This window comes from Heloderma suspectum, chromosome 2 (assembly GCF_057233095.1).
Source record: "Heloderma suspectum isolate Gila_16-S chromosome 2, 16-S_ref, whole genome shotgun sequence".
NCBI classification, from domain to species: domain Eukaryota; kingdom Metazoa; phylum Chordata; class Lepidosauria; order Squamata; family Helodermatidae; genus Heloderma; species Heloderma suspectum.
This window is the reverse complement of record NC_139459.1, coordinates 362711549-362735410: the sequence shown is the minus strand read 5'-3', so window position 1 is coordinate 362735410 and position 23862 is coordinate 362711549. Positions and strand designations below refer to the sequence as shown.

General features: G+C 46.7%; 2 pseudogenes across 1 annotated transcript; both read right to left on the bottom strand.

Annotated features, from left to right (window-relative positions):
* Window positions 1-959: 959 nt before the first annotated feature.
* Window positions 960-22451, bottom strand: LOC146355690 (E3 ubiquitin-protein ligase TRIM7-like; annotated as a pseudogene). Its single transcript, XR_014787211.1, has 7 exons — window positions 22029-22451; window positions 16077-16163; window positions 14618-14843; window positions 13328-13350; window positions 10915-11033; window positions 4754-4797; window positions 960-2782 (listed from the first exon to the last, which is right to left on the bottom strand). The product of XR_014787211.1 is annotated as an E3 ubiquitin-protein ligase TRIM7-like (transcript).
* LOC146355691 (butyrophilin subfamily 1 member A1-like) lies at window positions 2264-2771 on the bottom strand (annotated as a pseudogene).
* Window positions 22452-23862: the final 1411 nt, after the last annotated feature.

Here is a 23862-nt window from a genome sequence, read left to right as displayed (position 1 = left end):
AATCTGAGCATGTGCAGTTTTGCATTTTAAAATCGCTGACTTCATGGCACCATCATGAGCACAGGGATAAAATGGAGTTTGCTTCCGCTGTTCTGATGCTCAACAATTTACATAGGAAAAATCACCATTTTGTTGTATATTCACCCACAGCCCTTTCCTCCATCACCTATCGTTTAGTAGCTTCCTGGCTTTTGCATGGTTTTTCCCCATTCAAAACGGTTGAAATCCCTCTCCTAAGGCTTAGTTACTGGCAATGAAAGCTTTAAGCTATAATAATTTGGTTTTCTTTTGTATTTTTGGCCATGCAACTTTTGCCTTCTGCTTTGCCTCTGTTTGCTTTCAGCCCCACCCATCACTGGAATACAAGCCCTGCAAGCTTCTTCAGAACAGAATTAGGCCCTCAGATTGAAAGAGGTTCCCCACCCCTGAGCTAAACAAAGTAATGGCCAGGGCTAACATGTGCTTGAGATGGAAGGGAGGCACAAAAACCACAAGGACAAATCTTTCCCAGAGGGGCTGGAGCTCGGTGGTTGAGCACCAGCTTTGCATGCGGAATGTCCCCGTCTCAGTCCCCAGCACCTCCAGGTCTCACTGGAAAGATTCCTGCCGGAAACCCTGGAGAGCCGCTGCCAGTCAGTGTCGACAATACTGGGCTAGATGGACCCAGGGTCTGACTCAGGATAAGGCGGCTTCCAATGTTCCTATGTAATGCAGCTCATTAAACATGTTCATACAAGAATACTACTCTGCCTTGTATCTATGAGTGGTGTACAAGAATATGGGACGTGATCAACACAACCAAACTCATACTAGAAATCAGAGAGAGGAAGCAACAGAATGATCGATTTGTAGAAAAATTTAGTCTTTTTATCTGTTATCGAAATGATATATTTCAGGATGCAGTTCAGTCTCACTACGTTAGGAATAATTTTTTGTTGTTTTTTTATTTATTTAAACATATTATCAGCATCATTATTGCTAGCTGTTATTATCTGCTATTTTAATCTTGTTATTTTATTTTTATGGACATTGCAGAATTGATTATTATTGAACAGTAATTTGCAATTTTTCTAAAATAATATTAGAAAAAAGCCTGTTGATACAAAAAGAGTAAACCAAGTTTCTCTTTGGAAATGAATGCATAGATCTGATTACCTGTTAACTACAGCTCAGCTCACAGGATAACTATTCGGGGGGGGGGGGTGTTTGGAACAACATCCCCTCATAGTGGTTGGGTTCCCTCTTACAACACACACATGCTCAATATGACACATTATGAATTTTGACTTTTCTTACAATAAAAACATCAATTTACCTGTTAGCGTGCAGCTGCCTCTTTAAGAAATAGCTGCAGAAGAAAGAGGGACGTATGGTAAATGGAGAGGAAAGGTAGGGTTCCATTTTAGTTTTGGTGACTTTGACCCAAAGTCTGTATAGGCTTTTGCAGAGCTGTAATAAAATATGATCTTTTCGGGCTGCCTTAGGGAAAGTTGGGGATAGATGTCCATAGAAACAGGAGGGGGGGGGGCTTGATGTGGGCAAAATCTTCCCTTTCCCCCACCCCCAGCTGCCATCTCATGTCTTCACTCCTGTACCACACTCCACAGTGAAAGCTGACTGAAGAACAGCAGGGAGGAGCAATGAACAAGCTGTTTGTGGTCCCCCCGCCCCGCCCTGCCCTGCTGCTGCCACATCATCACCAATGATTTATTAATTTGTTATGATTTCCCCCTGGTCTCCTCCTCGCATTTTGAAATTGGCTCAGGTGGGGAAGAGGAAGAGGTGCCTTTCTGACTTGGAAAAGGGCCGGGCGGCTAATCAACTTTGGGCACAGTCCTGCTCTGAGAAGGGGATAGGGTGCATTGTAATTGGCACCGGGGCCAGCGCTCTGCACATCTGGCTTCTCCTCCCCCTGAGACAGGGGTGCAGAACCACTGGAGCACCATTTTGTTGTATATTTGCCCACAGCCCTTTCCTCCATCACCTATCGTGTAGCAGCTTCCTGGCTTGTGCGTGGTTTTTCCCCATTCAAAAAGGTTGAAGCGCCTCGCCCAAGGCTTAATGACTAAAATATGCTGGTACATTTGCCCCCATCCCCCCCTTTTTGCCTAAGCCCCGCCCAGTACTGCAGTGTGGCGCCCGAGAGCTTCTTCGCAACGGAACCCCGGCCTTGGGCTGAAAGAAGCTCTGCACCAGTCCTGGGGGAAAGTGTTTTACCACTGCGGTGTGTGTACGTACGCCTTGCCTCCACCCTTTGACTGCCTCAGGCAGACAGTGTCAGGTGGGCCTCTTCATCCAGATAAAAGCAGGGGAGAAGGGCCTCTTTGACGAACGAGGATTCCAAGTACGTACAGAGCAGGGCTGCTGTATCAGCGTCGTAAAAGGCCGCGCGTCCCCCGTTACGGTTCAGACTCACTCGGATCCTCTTGGGCTCCTGGCTCAGAGACACAGCATGGAGAGCAGGGGGGTGGGTCGCACTGTACACATCTCCACATTTCCCCATATCCCATATCCCCCCCTTGGGCCCAAAGGTGAGCTTCCCCTTTCTTTTCACATTTTTTTCTGGCGACCCCCACAAACCAGTCCCCCTCACTTCCAACAGTGATCTCCCAGAAGTGTCTGCCTGCTGTGAATTCCTCACGTCCCAGCACAAGAGGATATTTGCGGAATCTCTTGCGATGTTTGGGTGGCTCTTGGTCTTCATCTCCTTCTCTCACGCTTTTACAATCCGCTGACAGGATGAGGTCAGGATGAGCTGTGTCTGGATCCAGAGTTACGTCTGCTGTTGGAAGGCGAAAGAGAAGACAGCAGCGTCAGCTGGGAGGCTGACTTCTGTCCTGAGCCTGACACACGTCTCTCCTGACACATGACAGGAATCACATTCCCTTTAAAACCAAGAGGCCTTCTGTTTAGGACTGGGATGCTCCTCTCCTTCTCCTAGACCAAGGATGGAGAACTCTGGCCTGTGCGGCCTCCGGCCCACCTCCCACCACAGCCATTAGTTTGTGTTTTTTAAACCCTCTATTGGCACTGAAGGAAGCTTTTTTTTAAAAGCCTGATTGCTGCACCCAGGGAGGTGGCATAATTTGGGGGGAGATCACAGCTGGGGGGGGGGTTAACCCTCCCCTCCCTTTGCACTGCCACCCCCTCGAAAATTGTCCCTCATGAGGCAGATAGGTTTTGAAAAACAGCCATTGATGCTAATGAAAACTTTTTTAATAGCCTCATTGCTATGTGGGGGAGGGGCACAGGGGGGAGGGGAGAAATTTAGAAAGAAGGAGGGAGTTGAGAAAGAGAGAAAAGGGAAAGAGAGTAGAATAGATGGGTGGATGAAAGGATGCCTATATGAGTGAAGGTATATACGAGTGTGTGCAGTGGTAAATTCAGAAGTGAGGAACTCATCCTGACAGTCCGAATAGCCACACCCACGAGAAGAGTCCATAAATTCAGGTAGCTGTGTTGATCCATATCAACAAACCATCTGTAGCAGTTTTCATCTCTACCAGGAGCAGGTCTTTTGTTACGCGAATGGGTCTTAACTACCTATTCAGGAGTGAGCCACTCCAAAATACTTTGCATTACAACAGGGAACAATCTCTTGTTGCTGGGAAAATTCATCCCCCCCCCCCCAGTTACTGTGAGGATTGCAGCTAAACTAGGAGGGAATACTGAAGCCTGAGGAGGGTGGCAGGTGACATCAGCGTCCCTGATAATAAAGACTTGCTGATGCTGCATCCTCGTGAGCCCTGGTTCCACTACACCATTCATTCTCTCTCTCTCTCTCTCTCTGTGTGTGTATACGGAAAAGAGATAGTATGTAGGGTAGCTCTGGTCCCACCCACTTTTGGCTATGGTTCCACCCCCACCCCCACTAGCACACAGCCCCCCAACAAATTTCCCCAGAGGGAATGTGGCCAGAGGTATGAGGCCTTTGGTCAGATGTGCTAGACTTTCCCACATTTGAACAAAGGCCATACCTGAAACCTGATAGCAAGCTAGTCAAAGACAAACTAAAACTGCGTCCTCATAACCAGGAGGGCTCAGTCATTTATTGACATACTTATATCCTTTTTCTCCTGCCATTCAGGGCAACATACAAAGGGTGAAAAGATACTCATGAAAGCATTTATGTGCTTTGCTGCTTGAGAACGTTGGAGAAGGGAGGGAGGAAGAGGGGTAAGAAAAGGATTCACACTCCCTGGACACTCCCTGCATGAACTAACCACTTGTGACTACTATGGGAGAATTGCGGTACCTCTGTTCTGGTGAGCAGAGAGCAGACACTTGGTTATGCCCTCGCGATGGTCTGGATGGGGAATGGCATGGGTACAGAGCCATTGGGTGCTTCCAGATGGAGGGCTACTAGCGCTACCAAGGGGAAGGGCTGAACCCAGCTGTGCTAACAAACCATGGCTTGTTAATCACAAACAATCCACAGTTCACAACCCAACTGGCTCCGCACTGGCTGCAAGGGTGGGGAGTGCAGTTTCCTGTCTCTGAGCTCGGAGCCAGGAAACCGAAACATCCTGTGTCCCCCCAGACGCTGTCTAGGGGGCATAGCATTGCTCTCTAAATATTAGATGTAGAACATATGGATGGGCCTTGAGCTTTCCCTTCATACTTTATTCCTATGACTTCTAGAGAACCGATGTGTAGTTCCAGAACCCCCAAGACACAAGAGTTGATCTCCAATGAAAGACCCGCTTTCTGATTTCTGAGAAGCCCCAAACAGCTTTTGTGAACATGATCTTACATTGGAACCCTGAAACTGCAGCTGAAGTCCAGTTACCAGAGAGTCTGAGGAAGGAGAGGGAACAGAGATTAAGTATCACACCATATCAGTTGATATTATAGCATCGATGTTTTCATTATTTCAAGTAAATGCAGAAATAAATCTTGGAGAGGCAGCTGATAATCATCAGCCAATTCTAATTTGTTTCCAGATATTCAAATGAGTCTTCCCCTATGCGGAAGCTTTTCAACATTCCCAGTTACAACTGCTCAAATTTATGTCAAACTGATGCTGATCCCAGTTACATCAAACTGATGCTCAAAGGAACACACACACGTAAAACACCCTTCTACTCACCCACCCACAACCACCAGCACCCCGGTCAAAACACGCACATACACAAAACCCATCCAAAACACACACCGCACCAAAATAAACAATGGAAACCTGACGGAATGGAGAGAACCAGTAGGATACAGTGATCTCTGGATATAAATTTATTTATTTATTATTATTTTTATTTATTACATTTATATCCTGCCTTTTTTCCTCCAAGGAACTCAAGGCGGTGTACATACTCCTCCTCCTCTCCATTTTATCCTCACAACAACAACCCTGTGAGGTGGGTTGGGCTGAGAGTCTGTGACTGGCCCAAAGTCACCCAGTGAGCTTCCATGGCCGAGTGGGGACTAGAACCCGGATCTCCCGACTCCCAGTCCAGCACTCTAGCCACTACACCACCGCTCCTACTCCTACTTATTCACTACCAGGCCAGGTTTAAGGTTTTGATGCTAGTGTACAAAGCCCTAAACAACTTGGGACCAGGATACCTGAGAGAATGCCTCCTCCCTTACCAACCTGCCCGGTCACTGAGGTCATCAGAGGGCATACTCTTGGTGGTTCCACGTGGACCTATGGCCCGATTCGAGTCCCCCTGGAGAAGTCTTCAGTGTGGTGGCCCCCTTTCTTTGGAACTCCCTGCCCCTGCAGGTCAGGCAGGCACTAATACTGTGCTGCTTTCAGCGCCTACAGCTCTTATCCAGGAAGCATTCCTTAACTAACCAGCCACGGTTCTTATTGGTATTCTGTTTTCAAAAGAACAATGTTAATAATGGTGTTTAAATTCTTTTTACTTCTTATGTTCACCGCTCTGGAATCTGTTTTAGATATGGAGTGGGATCAAATGCTATAAATAAATACATACATACATAAAATAGATGCTACAGGGAGGGCGTACTGGAGGGGGTGTTGCTCTGTACGTCAGAGGGCATAGTGTCAAGCAGACTAGAACACTTTAAAAGGACAGACTCCTCCACAGAAGCATTGTGGGTCACAATGCCAGGCTCAAAAAGAAATATCCTAATGGGGACAAGCAAATGTCCCCCAGATCAGAACTCTCAGGGTGATCTCAGGAAGGAAAATGAAATCAGAGAGGCATGCAAACGAGACAGTACTGTAATAACATGATTTCACTTCTCTCCACCATGACGGGATAAACTCATGTTTCAGTCACAACAAAGAAGTGAAATTTCTTGATGCCCTTTGTTGCAGGATGCAACTAAAGCATGTGTCACTGCGGCCACACCTGACATTTCTAGAAACAGGTGTAGTAGGTGCACTAGCCTTACTCGGCAAAGATATTCCTTGACAGAGCTAAAACCTGGGCATCCAGGTTCAGGGTTGAATCCAGGAAGACACCCAAGCCGCAAACCTGAATCTTGAAGGGGAGCGTAACTCCATCCGACACAGGCTGACTCCCTGTTCCTGATCTGTCTTTTGACTGACGAAGATCATCACTGTCTTGTCTGGATTAAGCTTCAATTTGTTCGCCCTCATCCAGTCCATTACTGACATCAGACACCAATTTAGAACTTCAATAGCTTCCTTGGATTTAAACAGGAAGGAGAAATAGAATTGGGTGTCAGCACACCGGTGGCACCAAACCCCAAACTTCCAGATGACCGCTCTTAGTGGTTTCATGTATTCGTTAAATAGTATGGAGGACAAGATTTATTTATTTCATTTCTATATTGCCCAATAGCCGAAGCTCTCTGGCCAGTTCACAAAAATTAAAACCACAAGGTACAGCATAAAACAATATAAAATATGAAAGCTTAAAACCACAATATAACAGTGCAACCAGAATAAAACCTAGCAGCAAAGTACAGATTAAAAACAACAGAGCTAAAAGACTAGGAAGCTAAAATGCTAAAATACTGGGAAAATAAAAAGGTGTTCACGTGGTGCTGAAAGGAGTACAACGTAGGTGCCAGGCAAACCTCTCTAGGGAGCTCATTCCACAGCCAGGGTGCCACAGCAGAAAAGGCCCTCTTCCTGGTAGCCACCCGCCTCACTTCCTTTGGCAGGAGCTCACAGAGAAGGACCCCTGAAGATGATCTTAGGATCCAGGCAGGCAGATATGTGAGGAGGCGATCCTTCAGATAACCTGGCCTCAAGCTTTTTAGGGCTTTGAATGTTAATACCAGCACTTTTGAATCGAGCCCAGAAATGGACTGGCAGCCAATGCAGCTGGAAAAGGACTGGCGTGATGTGATCTTGTTGCCCAGTCCCTGTTAACAATCTCGCTTCCCTATTTTGGACCAGATGAAGTTTCTGCACTGCTTTCAAAGGCAGCCCCATGTATAACGCATTTCAGTAATCCAGATGAGAGGTTGTCAGAGCATGGGTAACTGTAGCTAGGTTATCTCTGTCCAGATAAGGGCGTAGTTGGTATAACAGCCTAACCTGATAAAAGGTGCTCCATGCCACTGAGTCTACCTGTGCCTCAAGTGACAATTCTGGGTCCAAGAGCACCCCCAAACTACGAACCTCATCCTTTAGGGGGAGTGCAACCTCCTCCAGAAAAGGTTGAACATCAGTTAGCTGGACAGATGAACCACCCACTAACAGTATCTCCATCTTGTCTGGATTGAGTTTCAGTTTGTTGATCCTCATCCAGTCCATTACCGTGCCTAGCCACTGCCTCACCTGGGTTTGATGAAAAAAAGAGATAGAGCTTGGTGTCATCTGCATATTGAATGACACCTCAGCCCACACCGCTGGATAACCTCCCCCAGCTGTTTCATGTAGATATTGAACAGCACAGGGGATAAAATAGAGCCCAGTGGAACCCTATAGCGTAGCTGCCAAAGCACAGACCAATAATCCCCCAAAACCGTTTCTGGAATCGACCATCCAAGTAGGAGTGGAACCACTTCAGTGCAGTGCCTCCAACTCCCAACCCAGACAACTTATCCAGAAAGATATCATGGTCGATGGCATTGAAAGCTGCTGAGAGGTCCAGATGTCAGGGGTGCCTCTGAGCATAGGCAGTGGCAGAGTAGCTCAGAGTCCGAAGAGGAACCGTAAAACATGGAGGAGAAACTTTCCCAGACTCTTCCAGACAGGGAGGGACAGGTTTCAATAGTCTAGCTGGACAGAAAGAGCCTCTCTTCACACAGCCCCTTGAGAGATAGTGAACAGTGAGTGGTGGGGCTTGGACAGCCTGAATTCTTAGACGTCAGGCCAAGAGAGAGATGGCAGGGGCAGAGCTTAGGCGATCTGCCTGATAGGCCTGGCGGGAACAGCTACGCCTAGATACCTCACGAGACAGAGGGAGATCCCCCCTGCCCTCAAGTTAGGGAAGTGTGCCCGCCTTTTCTCAAACGATAGGCAACTTTCAATATTCCTGGTTTCCCTCTGAACTCCCTGAAGGCATTTCCTTTGTAGACTGTGAGTTACTGACAATTAGCATCTGTATGACCCACTGAAGTAAAGGGATTAAAGAGTCATGGATAGAAGCCTCTTGTCTGTGTATTTAGCTATTGGAGTTCAGTGGGGACAAAAAGGATACCTGAATCCAGGAGAATCAACTGTGTCACACTCCTCCTGTCCCTCTCCTGGCAAAAGTAATTCCACAGGGTGACCAAGGCAGTTTCCGTTCCAAAACCAGTCCTGAAGCCCAACTGAAATGGACCTAGATAATCTGTGGCATTCAAGAGTTGTTCTGCAAGCACCTGCTCAAGCACCTTGCCCAAATCTTCGGGCCTCAATAACTGAAATTCATCCAATAAAACTGGACCAGGCAGTGCTCTGGACACCTCTAATAATGGAACTGCATTAATTGTGGCATCTAATTCATGAAGATGGAATATCAGGCTCCAGAAGTAATTCAGTACTAACAACATGCTATTGTCCCCCAGACCAGAATGCTCAGGGTGAACTTGAGATGGAAAACGAAATTAGCGAGGCATCCAAACAAGGATGCAGCATGCCAGCTGTCAGGGTTGGATCTGAGCCCATAGAGTCCCAAAGCAGCTCTGATTCTGAGGAAGAGATACAATCTGTGGGAGAGGAACTCTCTCAGGTTTCGGAGGTGCAGCTGGAGGGGAGCCCTCCCTGCTCACATTCCTGGGATCAACAATGACCCTGGCATGGAAAGGGGGGGGACAACTTGAGCTTTTAGACGCGAGGTGCAGGCACAAGCGAGAGGTTGTGGGAGCCGAGCTCAGGTGCTCAGCCCAATTGGCTCGACATCAACAGCTGCGCCCCGTGGCCGCACAGGAGAGGGGGAGACTTTCCCCTCCTACTCCTTAAGTTCAAAGAGTTGCCGTGCTTTTCCCCAAATGAAGACCAACTGACGTCCTAACTCTTAGAAACCCCTGGTAGGCTGTTCCTTTGTATTTCCTCTGAGTCTCAGGCAATTAGCATCCGTAAGCTTCATTAGGCTGAATGGAGTTAAAGCCTTGGAAAGCAGCCCTTTTGTCTCAGTGTTGATTCTGGCTACTGGAGGATTCAGAAGGCACCAGGGGCCGTCCTGACACCAGCCTCCCGGGTGATTTTTAAAAAACTAATTAAAACGTCTTTAAAAATAAAAAAATGTAAGGATGGGCAAGAATCCTGGCAGACACCAAGAGAAGTGTCCGTGGACACAGGGTAGTATCCAACGTTAGTCCTACAAAGAGTAGATCCATTGACACGAACGGGACTTGAGTTAGTCGTGATGGTGCGGATCCCAGTGCTCGAGTTATGGAAAAGGAAAAGAGGAAGCCATTTCTGTTTATATCATTCATAGGTTTGTCCAAGTATATTTGTAAGTTAAGACGGATAATTCAAATTTGCACCTCCTCTTAAATCAACTGTCTCACCAGGCTAATTTGCTCAAGTGGACACACCGGTGCTGTTATTACCAGAGCTGAATTATTTGCTATATTTGTCTGCTGCCTTTCCTCCATGTGGCTGAGCACGGCAAACGTGGGTGTCTCAGGTACCAATCTAGGTACTTGGCAGGCTCAGACATATTTTGCTTCATAAATATATGTGCTTCAGACACCTTCAGACCATTCTCTAAAATCAAACTGTGGCACACTCGAGCAAGATGGACTGATCCATTTTGGTTGCAGCCATGTAGAAAGGGCAGCAAACAGGGGGAGAATGCCTCATAAGGCCCTGATGAGTCAGTTCCCACAAGCACACGTACACACACGAGCCCAGTTTGGACCTAACACTCACAGTTCCTGGGTTATTTAACCCAGGTATTGAGGGACGAGCAGAGCATGTGAGTTGTGCACTTGTTGTTTCGATTTTAATCAACAACTCAGGAACGCCCTGTTCCTGTATTGTTTTATGATGTCTGAACCCAGGAACTCTGGGTTGTTTATGGGTTAAACAACCCAGAGTTAACCCAACAACAACCCATGGGCAATTGTTGGGTTAACTCTAGGTTGTTTAAGCCCTAAACAACCAGAGTTCCAGGTTCAGACATCATGAAACAACCCACAAACAGGGTGTTCCTGGGCTGTTAATTGAAAAATGAAGAGGCAAGTGGTTCCCCTCCCCTGCCAATTTGTGGGTTAAACAACCCAGGATGGAAGTATTACATATGAACCAGGTTACAGTCTCCTGGATGCTTCTTCAATCACTGTCCCACTTTTAACAAAGCAGAAACCTGAAGTGCCAACAGGTACAAATTACTGGAGATTAAAAAAGAAGAAGAATTGGGAAAAAAAATTCAAGAGAATGCAGCCCTTAGCCCAGAGTTCTTTTTATGGTGAACAAAAAGTATCTTCACAACAGGCACTCAAATTCCCCATTTTCCTAGACCTGCTAACCTGAAGCTACTATGCCCACATCTCCTCCAATGTAACATCCAATATAAAATCCTTGGAGCCATTCTTTGTTACCTTTGAACAACTTCATGACGCCTTCCAGAAAGGGATTTATATCGCAGAAGTCCCAGATCCTCCACTTCAGTGCAGGAGGAAAAGCCACAAGATCCTTAAATGTCTCTATTTCCTCACATCTGGAGAGAAACAACATTAACCTACTATCTATCCAATCCATAAGGGAGCATAAGGAAGGAATGGGGAGAAAGAAAATTTACTAATTTTTTTTTTACAGAGAATCCAGATGCCATTGCCAACCCTTTGCATACCACTGTTTTCTGTGTTGTCCTCCCAACTTTTTTCAGATTTGATTTCTGGGATTTTTTCCACTTAAAATGCTATTGAGTGGACTGGCAAATCCTATTGCAGCCTTTCAGGGCTATTGTGTGTTTAATCAGAAGCTTCCTCTTTGTGGTTTCTGCTCCTGTCATTTACTGTTAAGCAAGGACAAAGCATTATCAGTTTCCTTTCATTTTTTCCTTCTATTGTGAAATAGTACTGGACTAAAATATATAAAGAAAAAGAAACAAAATATTAAAAAGGGGAAACCTGTAATCAACCCATGGAACAGGAAAAGAAAGGAAAGGAAAGGAAAGGAAAGGAAAGGAAAGATAAGATTCCTCCTGTGCAAGCACCGGGTCATTACTGTCCCCTGGAGGGACGCCGCTTACGCTGGTGTTTTCATGGCAGACTATAGCGGGGTGGTTTGCCATTGCCTTCCCCAGTCATGACTACCATTCCCCCAGCAAGCTGGGTACTCATTTTACCGACCTCGGAAGGATGGAAGGCTGAGTCGACCTGAGCCGGCTACCCGAGACCCAGCCTCCGCTGGGATCGAACTCGTGGGGAGAGTTTCGGTTGCAATACTGCCACTTACCACTCTGCGCCACACGAGGCTCATGGAACAGGAACCAACTAATTAAAGTCCAATTTAGGGGCAATTTCTCAGCCCTACTGAAAGCAATTAGAAGCAGAAGCCATGAGAGAGAAGCTTCTAATTAAAGTTTCAGGGGAGCTTTGCTGAACAGGACTTACTGCAGAGTAAATATTATAGAAGGTTCTTAGCCATGGAGATGGACATTGCCAGATATCATTTTATATGAAGTGACATATGGAACCACTACTTTAATTCTGCTTCCAACTGATCCTGGAAAAGCAATGCTAACAGGCACTCATGTGGAAGCACTGTGGTCTAGATACTCTGTAATAGCTTAGTGACACTATTTCAATTGCAGAGAAAAGGGCTAATGTGGGGGAAAAGACTTGCCGCTCTACCAGTTATTTAACAGACTGTAATAAACATTTTTCTCTTGTGTGATATACAGTAACAAATAAATGAAGATCTCTTTCATCATAAGCAAAACAAAATATACACTTTAAGCTGCTATGGAATGAAAATGTAGAGAGATCGTATTCAGAGCTAGATAGATTTTAAAGGAACAGTTATGAGATAACGATACAAAATAGCTAGGTACAAAATATGTACCAGCATAGATTTTGCGAATTTTTTAAAGTACTTTCTGGGCAAGTGATACTCGCCAAAGGAACATATTGCACTGTTTACGAAGGCCAGACTAACAGCTAAATGTATTATTCTACAAAACTGAAAACAAATAAAATGCAGAATATACACGATTGGGTTAAAGACTGGTTGACACTAGCCACTTATGAAAAAGTACATTATACCAAATTACAAAAAGAGAGTAAATTACAATTATTACAGGGAAATTTTCTCAAATCATATGCAGAGTAGTGTGATCTACCACAAGACTACTGCAGGCCCACAAAGAGATGTGCATGACACTGAACCCTCTTATTTTATTTTTCTTTCTGTGTAAGAATTCATTTATCCAATCTTTGCCTAATTATTGCATTCACGCTCGCAATACCTTTGCTTCCGGGAGTTGTGGGGCTACATTGCTGGGCCCACATCCATGCCCCCCCCCCCCCACACACACAGTTGCCCTGTCAGCAAATGTGCCACCAAAATTTGGTGGTGTGGTGGAAGTAGCAAGAGTTTTAGTTTTTTCAAGCAAAATCATGCTCCTGAGAACATTCCAAGAGAGTGATTTTGCTTGAAAACAAGGGGCGTCCTCTCTGTGCACCTTGGTTTAAAGTAAAATTGCCTCTTTTCTGCCACCCCACCAAATTTTGCTCGCAAAACTGCCATTTTTTTGCCACGGCAAATGCAGAGCAGGCAAAGAAGCATCTTCAACTGTGTGTAATGAAGAGGAGGGGACAGTGATTTTTTTTGTGAGAACAGGCATATTACAAGTTCAAAAGTGTGTCCCCATTTTCATCTGTGGAATGCTGGAGACCGTGGAGTCCAAAATTCTGTCCCTAGGAGTCTTGAGGACCATTTACTTCACCTGCTATCTAGACCCTCCCTTGCATCATGAACGAGGAATGGAAATGAGTGGGATCCACTTACCTCTGCAAGGTGCTTCTAACATCCTAGATGGAAATAAAAGAAAGAAGAGGGAATTCAGTACCTGCCACAGCATGCAGAAAATCTTTATGATATAGCGAAGACAGCTGGCAAAGTGAAATCTTTTTAGTGCAATGTGGGGCATCCTGGTTAAAATCTCAAGAGCTGGAGCAGGTAAGTAGATATATTGACGAAAACAAAGCACTCCTGCAATATGACGTGCATTAAGACAATTTTGATCTTGCTCTAGTTTCCAATTGTCCTGCACATGGGCCGTTTTTTTACTTCCATGGAACTGCAAACTGCTCTTTCATAACCCACATATACTTCAGAGCAGCAGTGTTGAACCTCAGGCCTGCATTCTGTGTCCAACAATTACAGGAGCAAACATTGCATAAAGGAAGCTTCTAACTGAAGGCGGAGTAGCCTTGAAATGCCTCAATAGTGCTTTCTAGCCCATAGTGGAGGGTGACACTGCATTTGTGTTTCTGTGGTTGTGCCTAAATTCTGAAGATTAGAGAGGCTTCTTCTTGTCCTACATTTAGATGGGCACATAAGGCCCATCTGTTTCATCAGGCTTTGGGGTATTGATTGTGGCTTCATTTAAACTTTTAACTGATTTATTGCTGCGGTTTAGGATTTATTTCTGTACATTATCCCATTAATTTTTATTTCTGATATTTTATTACTGATTTTGAAGTTATGTCTTGTGCGGATTTCACCGGATTGTTAGCTGCTTTGACTATAATATATAGAAATACAAATATATTGGATAATATCCTATGGTTCTCTTTGTGAATGGAAGGAGTCCTTTCATTCAAAGATGGGTCTTTGATCCACTGGATGCCTCTAATAACAGAAGGTGAGGGGAGACCATTTTTGCTGATTTTCCTTCCCCTGGACCACCTTCCATGCTGTTCTAGTGATCCCCCAACCCTTTGGAGTAGATTTTCAGGAAGCACAGAGGGCTGCGGGGGGGGGGGGGGGCTGGCAAAAATTGCCTCCCCTCTTCTTCAGTTGGCAGAGGCATCTACGGGATCAAAAACTCTTCTGCAAATGGAAGGGCACAATCAGATTCAACCCACTGCAATAAAAATAAATACTTTTAAAAGTACTCAGCATACAAATCTAGTATGAAAAATGGCAGGTGCTAAAGAAGGACCTAGAAGTCTGGGTGGTTGATCCAGATTAGAAGCAACTCTCCAGAATAGTTCACACTGAGACAAATGCACTGTCCTATTTCTCTTGGATGCTCCTGGACATAACACACCAGGTGTGAGTGCCATGTCTTACCTTCAGGAATTCACTCACTGGCTGCTGATGCTGCTTCTCATTCTCACAGATGATACTTTCAAGAGCAGAGAGTTCTTCAAAGAGTTTGTCCAGGTGCTCGGCACTTTTCCTTGCGATCTCCTTCTCCACCTCATCCATCTGGGCCAGCAGGAGCTTGTTTTTCCAGAAACTGGCGGAGTAGTTTGAACTTGACCACTGTCTTTTTCCTCTCTGCTTTTGTTTGCTTCTGGAAAGAGGGGAAGAAAGGAGGCCACCTTCAGAAACAGAGTCAGGGTTGTATCCAATGGTGACTTTGCCGTAGCCACTTGCGGCCCTCCAGGTGTTTTGGCCTACAACTCTTATCATCCCTCACCTTTGGCTGGGCTGGCTAGGCCTGATGGAAGTTGTAGGCCAAAACATCTGAAGGGCCACAAGGGGGCCATCCCTGCCTTAGCAGAAATCACTTCCACTCGTTTAAATCGGGGCACCCAATTTTTGCTGATCCTTCCAACTTACTTATGCCTCCTGTTGCCCCCCCCCTTAAAAAAAAACAAAAAAACCCTGCTTGTGAGGGTTGGGGGACCCTCTGGAACAGAATGGGATGTGGCACTGAGAGATGCTGTACGTTGGGAGGACTGGTGAAAATTGGGTGTGCCAACTTAAGCAAACAGAAGCACTTTCCACTAAGACTGGAGTGCCCATTGTGGTGCCCGTGGGTACCACTGCACCCCTGGCAATCCCCCTGCTGCCCACCGAGGTCCCCTGCCCATCCTGATTTCATTTTCTTAACTTGGTGGCTGGGCTGAAAAGCAAAGCACCATCTGTAGCTACACTATCTTCTTCCCAGAATACACCTGTGGGCCCAGGGGAATTCTTAGGAAAGGAAGAGGGCAGGATGGCTGGACATGGGTGCTTTGCTTATTGGGTGAGCCCAGCTTCTTGAAGGGATGGGGCGGGGGAGAAGCCCTGTTGGATGGTTTGTTTGGTGGACTAGGAGAGCCCCCCAGGGGAAGCAAGCTGGGATGTTTTGTCTGTGGGTTTTTGTGTGAGCTGTGTACTTGTAGGATTTTTGTATTTCTTTTCATATGCTTGTGTTTTGCCTATGGGTCTCTGTGTTGGTAGTGGTACCCATAGCACTTTCTCAAAATGTGAAATGGGTTCATAGGCCCACAAAGGTTGGCAACCTCTGTGCTAAGGTAAAGCCACTTTGCAGCCCCAAGAGACAGCTGGTGAAAATTCCATTGTAAGGATATAGTCCTGCATTCTTACACAACTCACGTCAACCTAAGCCAGGCTCAAAAGACTCGCAAAGGCCCACCCTTACAACGGCTTTGGATGACCATTTTTCTAGGCCATTCCAAGTAACAGATATTCTGAGGAGCAGGGGGTATCTTGTGGAAAAATGGAATAAAAGATAGAAAGAATCAAGTCATGTCAAGGGTCCAGTATTTGTTCCCTTCCCAGTAATAATGACACTTACAAGCAAGTCTTGGCTTTCCTTTTCTGAATCTGCTTTATATGCCAGAATGTTCTTTCTCAGAGTCTCAACGCGGTCAAAGAGCTGGTCCTGAAAAGAAAACAGAAGTCCCACTTTGCTTCCTTGTTGCAGGTTAAGTAGGCACCAAACTAGACGTGAGATTTGTCACGTGGTTTGCCCTTGTGCAGTGGTAAATTTTGAATTTACCCCCATAGACGCTATAGCCAGGACCCCAAAAGAGAGTCCAAAATGTCAGGCTGCTGTATTGATCCATATCAACAACCCAGTACTAGTAGTTTTCATCTCCACCAGGAACAGGTCTTTTGTAATGCTTAATTGCCCATTGAAAACCAAGCCATCCCAAAATACTTTGCATCACAATGGGGAAGAATATATTGTTCCTGGGAAAATTATTTCCCCCAAGCTATTGTGGGGATTGGAGGTAAGCTCAGAGGGAACAGGGAATTCTGAGGAGGGTGGCAGATGACCGTCAGCGTCCCTGCTAATGAAGACATGCCAGTGCTATGTCTCTGGGAGCCCTGGCTCCACTATGCCACTGCCTTTGTCTGGCTGATTTTTCTTTAACAAATAGCCACCATGCAGCAGGGGTCAGCCCCTTCATGGATCACTGCCTTGTTGTGGCGAAGGGGCTTGCGTAACTCAGTGAAGCCATAAGCTATGCCGTGCAGGGCCACCCAAGACGGACAGGTCATGGCAGAGAGTTCTGACAAAATGTGGTCCACTGCAGAAGGAAATGGCAACCCACTCCAGTATTCTTGCCAAGAAAACCCCATGGAACGTATCACAAGGCTAAAACATATGACGCCGGAAGATGAGACCCTCAGGTCGGAAGGTGTCCAATATACTACTGGGGAAGAGCAGAGGGTATTTCCAAGTAGCGCCAGAAAGAGTGAAGCGGCTGGGCCAAACCCAAAAGGACGCTCAGCTGTGGATGTGTCTGGTGGTGAAAAGAAAATCCGATGCTGTAAAGAACAATATTGTTTAGGAACCTGGATTGTCAGATCAATGAATCAAGGTAAGCTAGAGGTGGTCAAACATGAGATGGCAAGATTGAACATCGACATCTTGGGAATCAGCGAATTAAAATGGACAGGCATGGGCGAATTTAATTCAGGTGACCATCATATCTACTATTGTGGGCAAGAATCCCTTAGAAGAAATGGAGTAGCACTCATAGTCAACAAAAGGGTGGGAAAAGCAGTACTGGGGTACAATCTTAAAAACGATAGAATGATCTCAGTACGAATCCAAGGCAAACCATTCAACATCACAGTAATTCAAGCCTATGCCCCAACCACTGAGGCTGAAGAAGTGGAGGTTGATCGGTTCTGTGAAGACCTACAACACCTTCTAGAACTAACACCAAAAAAAGATGTCCTCTTCATCATAGGGGATTGGAATGCTAAAGTAGGAAGTCAAGAAATCACCGGGATAACAGGCAGGCATGGCCTTGGTGTACAAAATGAAGCAGGACAACGGCTAATAGAGTTTTGTCAAGAGAACATGCTGATCATAGCAAACACTCTTTTCCAACAGCACAAGAGGCGACTCTACACATGGACATCACCAGATGGTCAATATCGAAATCAGATTGATTATGTCCTTTGCAGCCAAAGATGGAGAAGCTCTATACAGTCAGTAAAAACAAGACCTGGAGCTGACTGTGGCTCAGATCATGAACTTCTTGTTGCAAAATTTCAGCTTCAATTGAAGAACGTAGGGAAAACCACTAAACCATTCAGGTATGACCTCAATCATATCCCTTATGAATATACAGTGGAGGTGAGGAATAGATTTCAGGGATTAGACCTGATAGACAGAGTGCCTGAGGAACTATGGACGGAGGTCCGTAACATTGTTCAGGAGGCAGCAACGAAATCCATCCCAAAGAAAAAGAAATGCAAGAAAGCCAAGTGGCTGTCTGATGAGGCTTTACAAGTAGCTGAGGAAAGAAGGGAAGCGAAAAGCAAGGGAGAAAGGGGAAGATATATCCAACTGAATGTAGAGTTCCAGGGAATAGCAAGGAGAGACAAGAAGGCCTTCTAAGACGGGCATGATAAAGGACAAAGAAGGCAGGGACCTAACAGAAGCAGATGAGATTAAGAAGAGGTGGAAAGAATACACAGAAGAACTATACAGGAAAGATCTTAATGTCCCTGATAGCCATGATAGTGCGGTTACTGAACTTGAGCCGGACATCCTCGAGAGTGAAGTCAAGTGGGCCTTAGGAAGCATTAGTAACAACAAAGCTAGCGGAGATGACAGTATTCCAGCTGAGCTATTTAAAATCCTAAAAGATGATGCTGTTAAAGTGCTGCATTCAATATGCCAACAAATTTGGAACACTCAACAGTGGCCGCAAGACTGGAAAAGGTCAGTTTACATTCCAATTCCAAAGATGGGCAATGCCAAAGAGTGTTCAAACTACCGCACAATTGCGCTCATTTCACATGCCAGCAAGGTTATGCTCAAAATCCTACAAGCTAGGCTTCAGCAGTATGCGAACCGAGAACTACCGGAAGTACAAGCTGGGTTTCGAAGAGGCAGAGGAACTAGAGATCAAATCGCCAATGTTCGCTGGATCATGGAGAAAGCAAGAGAATTCCAGAAAAACGTCTATTTCTGCTTCATTGACTACGCTAAAGCCTTTGATTGTGTGGATCACAACAAACTGTGGCAAATTCTGAAAGTGATGGGAGTACCAGTCCACCTTACCTGTCTCCTGAGAAACCTGTACGAGGGTCAAGAAGCAATAGTAAGAACCAGACATGGAACAACCGAGTGGTTCAAAATTGGGAAAGGAGTACGACAAGGCTGCATATAGTCACCCTGCTTATTTAACTGATATGCAGAGTACATCATGAGAAACGCCGGGTTGGATGAATCACAGGTCGGAATTAAGATTGCCGGGAGAATTATCAACACCCTCCGATATGCAGACGATACCACCCTAATGGCAGAAAGCAAAGAGGATCTCAAGAGCCTCTTGTTGAGGGTGAAAGAGGAGAGTGCAAAAGCTGGTTTGAAACTCAACATTAAAAAACGAAGATCATGGCATCTGGCCCCATCACTTCCTGGCATATAGAAGGGGAAGAAATGGAAGCAGTGACAGATTTTACTTTCTTGGGCTCCAAGATCACCACAGACGGTGACTGTAGCCATGAAATTAAAAGAAGCTTGCTCCTTGGGAGGAAAGCTATGGCCAACCTAGACAGCATAGTAAGAAGCAGAGACATCACCTTGCCAACAAAGGTCCATCTAATCAAAGCTATGGTTTTCCCAGTAGTAATATATGGCTGTGAGAGCTGGACTATAAGGAAGACTGAGCGCCGAAGAATTGATGCTTTCGAACTGTGGTGCTGGAGAAGACTCTTACGAGTCCCCTGGACTGCAAGGAGGTCCAATCAGTCAAACCTAAAGGAAATCAACCCTGACTGCTCATTGGAAGGACAGATACTGAAGCTGATGCTGAAATATTTTGGCCACCTAATGCGAAGAGAAAATTCCCTGGAAAAGACCCTGATGCTGGGAAAGACTGAAGGCAAAAGGAGAAGGGGACGACAGAGGATGAGATGGCTAGATAGCATCACCGATGCAATGAATATGGACTTGAGCACACTCCGGGAGAGAGCGGAGGACAGGAAGGTCTGGCGTGCTATGGTCCATGGGGTCATGAAGAGTCGGACATGACTGAACGACTGAACAACAACAACAAAGCAGGGGTCAGGGGAGAGCTGGACTGGGAATGTGGCTGGGGTGGGTGTTTAACCCTTTCCCCCAACCAAGGTCCTTTCTGGAATCCCCCCGCCCCCCGTTATTCATAATGGCTGCTTTCCAATTTCCCCCAATTCGGATTGGGGGCATGGCGGGGCTAGGGCCAGATTCCAATGAGCTTTTGGCATAGTGTTGCCGACAGTCTCCATAGCCTCCTGCTCCCAAGGCTGCCTGTCCAAACCGCTTGCCTGCCACCAAGGTGGACCTGCCCACCCTCCCACGAAGCAGAGCTCCCTGCCTGCCCAAGTCCCTTGCCCATATTCTGCCAAGGCCGCCTGCCCAAGCCACCCACCCCCAAAGCCGCTTGCCCGAGCCACTCACCTCCCTGCCTGTGCCCCCAAAGCTAAAGTCCCCCACCCACCATACACTCTGCCAAAGCCAAAGGCAGCCACGCATCTGCTTGCCCAATCAGACGCTGCCTTTGGAGGGGCGATGGCCACCGAAGGCACAGGAGCAACGAAGGGGCAGTCTCTTTGCCATTCTTGTGTCTGCACTGGTTGCCCCCCCCCACCCCCCCAAGGCAGCATCTGAATGGTTCAGACTGCTGTTACTCAAACATAAGGTTTCAGAAACGTTTCCCTTGGAAATGGAGCAGGACAGGCCCTGCAGGCTTGTCCAGTCAGCTGCCGCAGCACTTCCTTTTGCCAGCAGAGCAGTCTGGGCGAAGAGGAGGAGGAGGAGGAGTTTAACAGAAGGAAGATGAGCCCGTCTACTCAGCAGCACTGGTTAGGCCTCATCTGGAGTACCATGTCCAGTTCTGGGCACGATAAGACGGATGCAGACAAGCTGGAGAGGGTTCAGAGGAGGGCAACAAAGATGATCGGGGACTGGAAACAAAGGCCTGTGAGGAGAGACTGAAAGAACTGGGCATGTTTAGCCTGCAGAAGAGAAGACTGAGGTGAGATAGGATAGCGCTCTTCAAGTACTTGAAAGGCTGTCACAGGGAGGAAGGCCAGGATCTCTTCTCGATCATGCCAGAGTGCAAGACACGGAATCATGGGCTCAAGTTGCAGGAAGCCAGGTTCCGGCTGAACATCAGGAGAAAATTCCTGACTGTTAGAGCAATATGACAATGGAACCGATCACCTAGGGAGGCAGTGGGCTCTCCCACACTGGAGGCCTTCAAGACGAGGCTGGACAGCCATCTGTCAGGGATGCTCTGCCTTGGATTTCTGCACTGAGCAGGGGGTTGGACTGGATGGTCTTATAGGCTCCTTCCAACCCTACTATTCTATGATTTTATGAGCCGCCACAGCAGTAGTCCTGCCCTGACAGCAGCTGTGGCAAGATCAGAGCTGAGCCCTTTTAAACCTCTGGGGCCTTGGGAGATGCCCATCCAGGCTGACCCCTGACGCTGGGCCTGCTGGGGGCAAAATCTTAAAGCCCCCTCCATGCCATGGTCCTAATCCACCCCAGGCTCCACACACGCTGGCTGTTTGTTAAACAAAACTCAACCATGCAGTAGTTGCTTCCAAACAAAGGGTTCTTAGTGCTACCAATGAGACAACATTATGCATCCTTTCCCTCTTTTCTTTCTGAACATATTGCCTGCAGTTAGAAAAAAGACTGAAGAAGTGCTGGGAAAACATGGGAAGGTTATGAGTTGAAGATGACGATTCCTGGAACCCCTGTAAAATTTCTGTGGATGAGGCATGGCAATGGCAGGATAAAAAACTCATCTGGAAGCTCCCAAGATGATATATCAACATCTAGCTGACATACTAAAATAGACACATCAAAATTGTCATACAGAACGAGAAACCGAGCCAGACATGCTAAACTGTCTCTCTGCTCCTGGTCCTTTCGTTGAGGTGTGTGTGTCTCCCAAGCAGACCTTGAGTCTTTAAGGCATTAAAGCCTATTAATAAGTTCCTAGATCCACCTGGAATATATGAGGAAGGGGAGCGATCCACCTCCCTTCATGGCGAAAACGTACTTCAAGTGAACTGCGTCTGAAGCAGTTCATACATGGGGCACAAGGCCAGAAGCATTAATACAGCTACTTCCTTCAAGGACTTTGCTCAGCCTGTCTGCTCCAGGGTGACACTTGAGTCTGGAGCCAGATCAGAGGGCCCTCTGCAATTCTAGCAGCCACTTTCCCCACCTCTCTGCAAATACACAAATTATTCCTCAGTCCATGAAACAGAGAGTCCTCCTGACCTCGTACTCCTGGGCAGCCTCCTGCACGGGAACAACCTTGTGAGTGCATTGCTCCTTAGACCTGTCGCACACCACGCAGATGGAGGCTTTGTTGTCCTTGCAAAAGAGCTTCAGGGGCTCATGGTGCCTCTCGCAGACTTTCCCCCATTCTCCCTTCCCTGGCCCACTCATCTCCTTGGCTATCTCAGCCAAGCTGCCCAGCTGCCCAGCTGCCCATTTGGCTTCAGTTTTTTTCCACTGCACTCTCTCTTTGCACTGAGGACAGGTGGCGGCTGTGGGCGAAGCCCCCCAACACTTGACCACACAGGCTTGGCAGAAATTGTGCCCGCAGTCGAGAGTCACTGGCTCTGTGAAAAAATCCAGGCAAATGGAGCAGGTCGCTTCATCCTGAAGCCTCTTCCTGGAGCTCTCCGCAGTAGCCATAGCTCAAATCAAATACCAGAATGGAAGAGGATGTGTTTCGTTTTCTTCCCTGCCCTACCCCAACCCACCCAGGCAGCTACAGGCAAGACTGGGCGTTCCTCTTCCTTGAAGAGCTAGAAAGGAACCCGTGTCAGTACTGGAGAGGGAGCGGGGAGGGGTGACTGCTTTCTCCAGAAACAAAGGGAGGCCCATCAAAAATGGCTTGGGTTCAAATAGAAACATTTTTCTTTCTTTACGAGATTTTCAGGCTGCATTCTATGACCATTCTCTCAGAAGGCAGCTTCTAGTATATAAAACATAATATGAATCACATACATTTAGGGGGAAACTTGAGGGAGAAATGGGGGCATTTGGGAGGATAAGCCTCTTCTGTGGACAGTGAATGCCACCACAAGGTGATGCTCCTTCCCCCAGCCCTGTTCTAATCCTAAATATGTGCAGTGTAGCATTGGGTACTCAGTTGAAAACTATACACTCTGTACATGCCCAGTAGTACTCTCCATTCTTACTTCCAGGGCTGAACCCTAGTATTGAAAATGGGTTCTAGGACTGTGGCTAGGTTCAAATGAATCTCGTGGAGGTAGACAACATGGTCCCTGTGTGACCATTGTGTCCCCAGACACCTTCCTTGGTGACCACTGAGGCACCTTTACCCTTCCCAATTTTTTTAAATTAAAAATTCATATTAGGGGCTGAGATTTCATCAAAGTGAAACAAGGGCCTCCAGTCATCACCATTTCCCACAAACGCCTTTTAATGGATGGTGTGTGGGAACGAGAAAAAGAGATGGAGAGAGAAAGGGTGTAGGCAGGGCTGGCCCTACCATTAGGCAGCATGAGGTGGCTGCCTCAGTCAGGCAGCAGAGGCCAGGGGAAGAGGAGTGACAGTGAGGTGTTGGAGAACAGAGCTGCATGTGCCTTTTGGCCCCTCTGCACCCCCCAAGCTGGCCTGGCTATGCTCGGGTGTGGTGAAGGACAGTGTCCTGTCGTATGTTTTGAGAAGTAAGATTCAGCTGACTAACAAATTTATTATGGCCTAAGCTTTCGAGGATTACAGTCTGCTTCATGAGATGCATGAAGTGTCATCCTGAGTTACAAGTATATATACACATGGTCGTGGCGTGGGGGATTGTAAACAGTGAGGTCAGAAGGAAATGAAATGCAGAGAGTACAGGCAGTGACAATCATGTTGGGCAGTATCCAATGCTAACCGCCTGTAAGCAGCCAGCCCCACCGATTTGCATAAGGGAGCTCCACCAATTTACCCTGTTCCAGAAACAATGCATTTCCACTCGTTTCAGAGCTTGCCCCCAGAAGCACCAAATCTCTGTTGCGCAAGCGGTGAGCGCCACTTGTACAATTGAATCAGCGGGGCTGGCTGCTTGTGGATGCAGTGATCTCACTCGCAGATG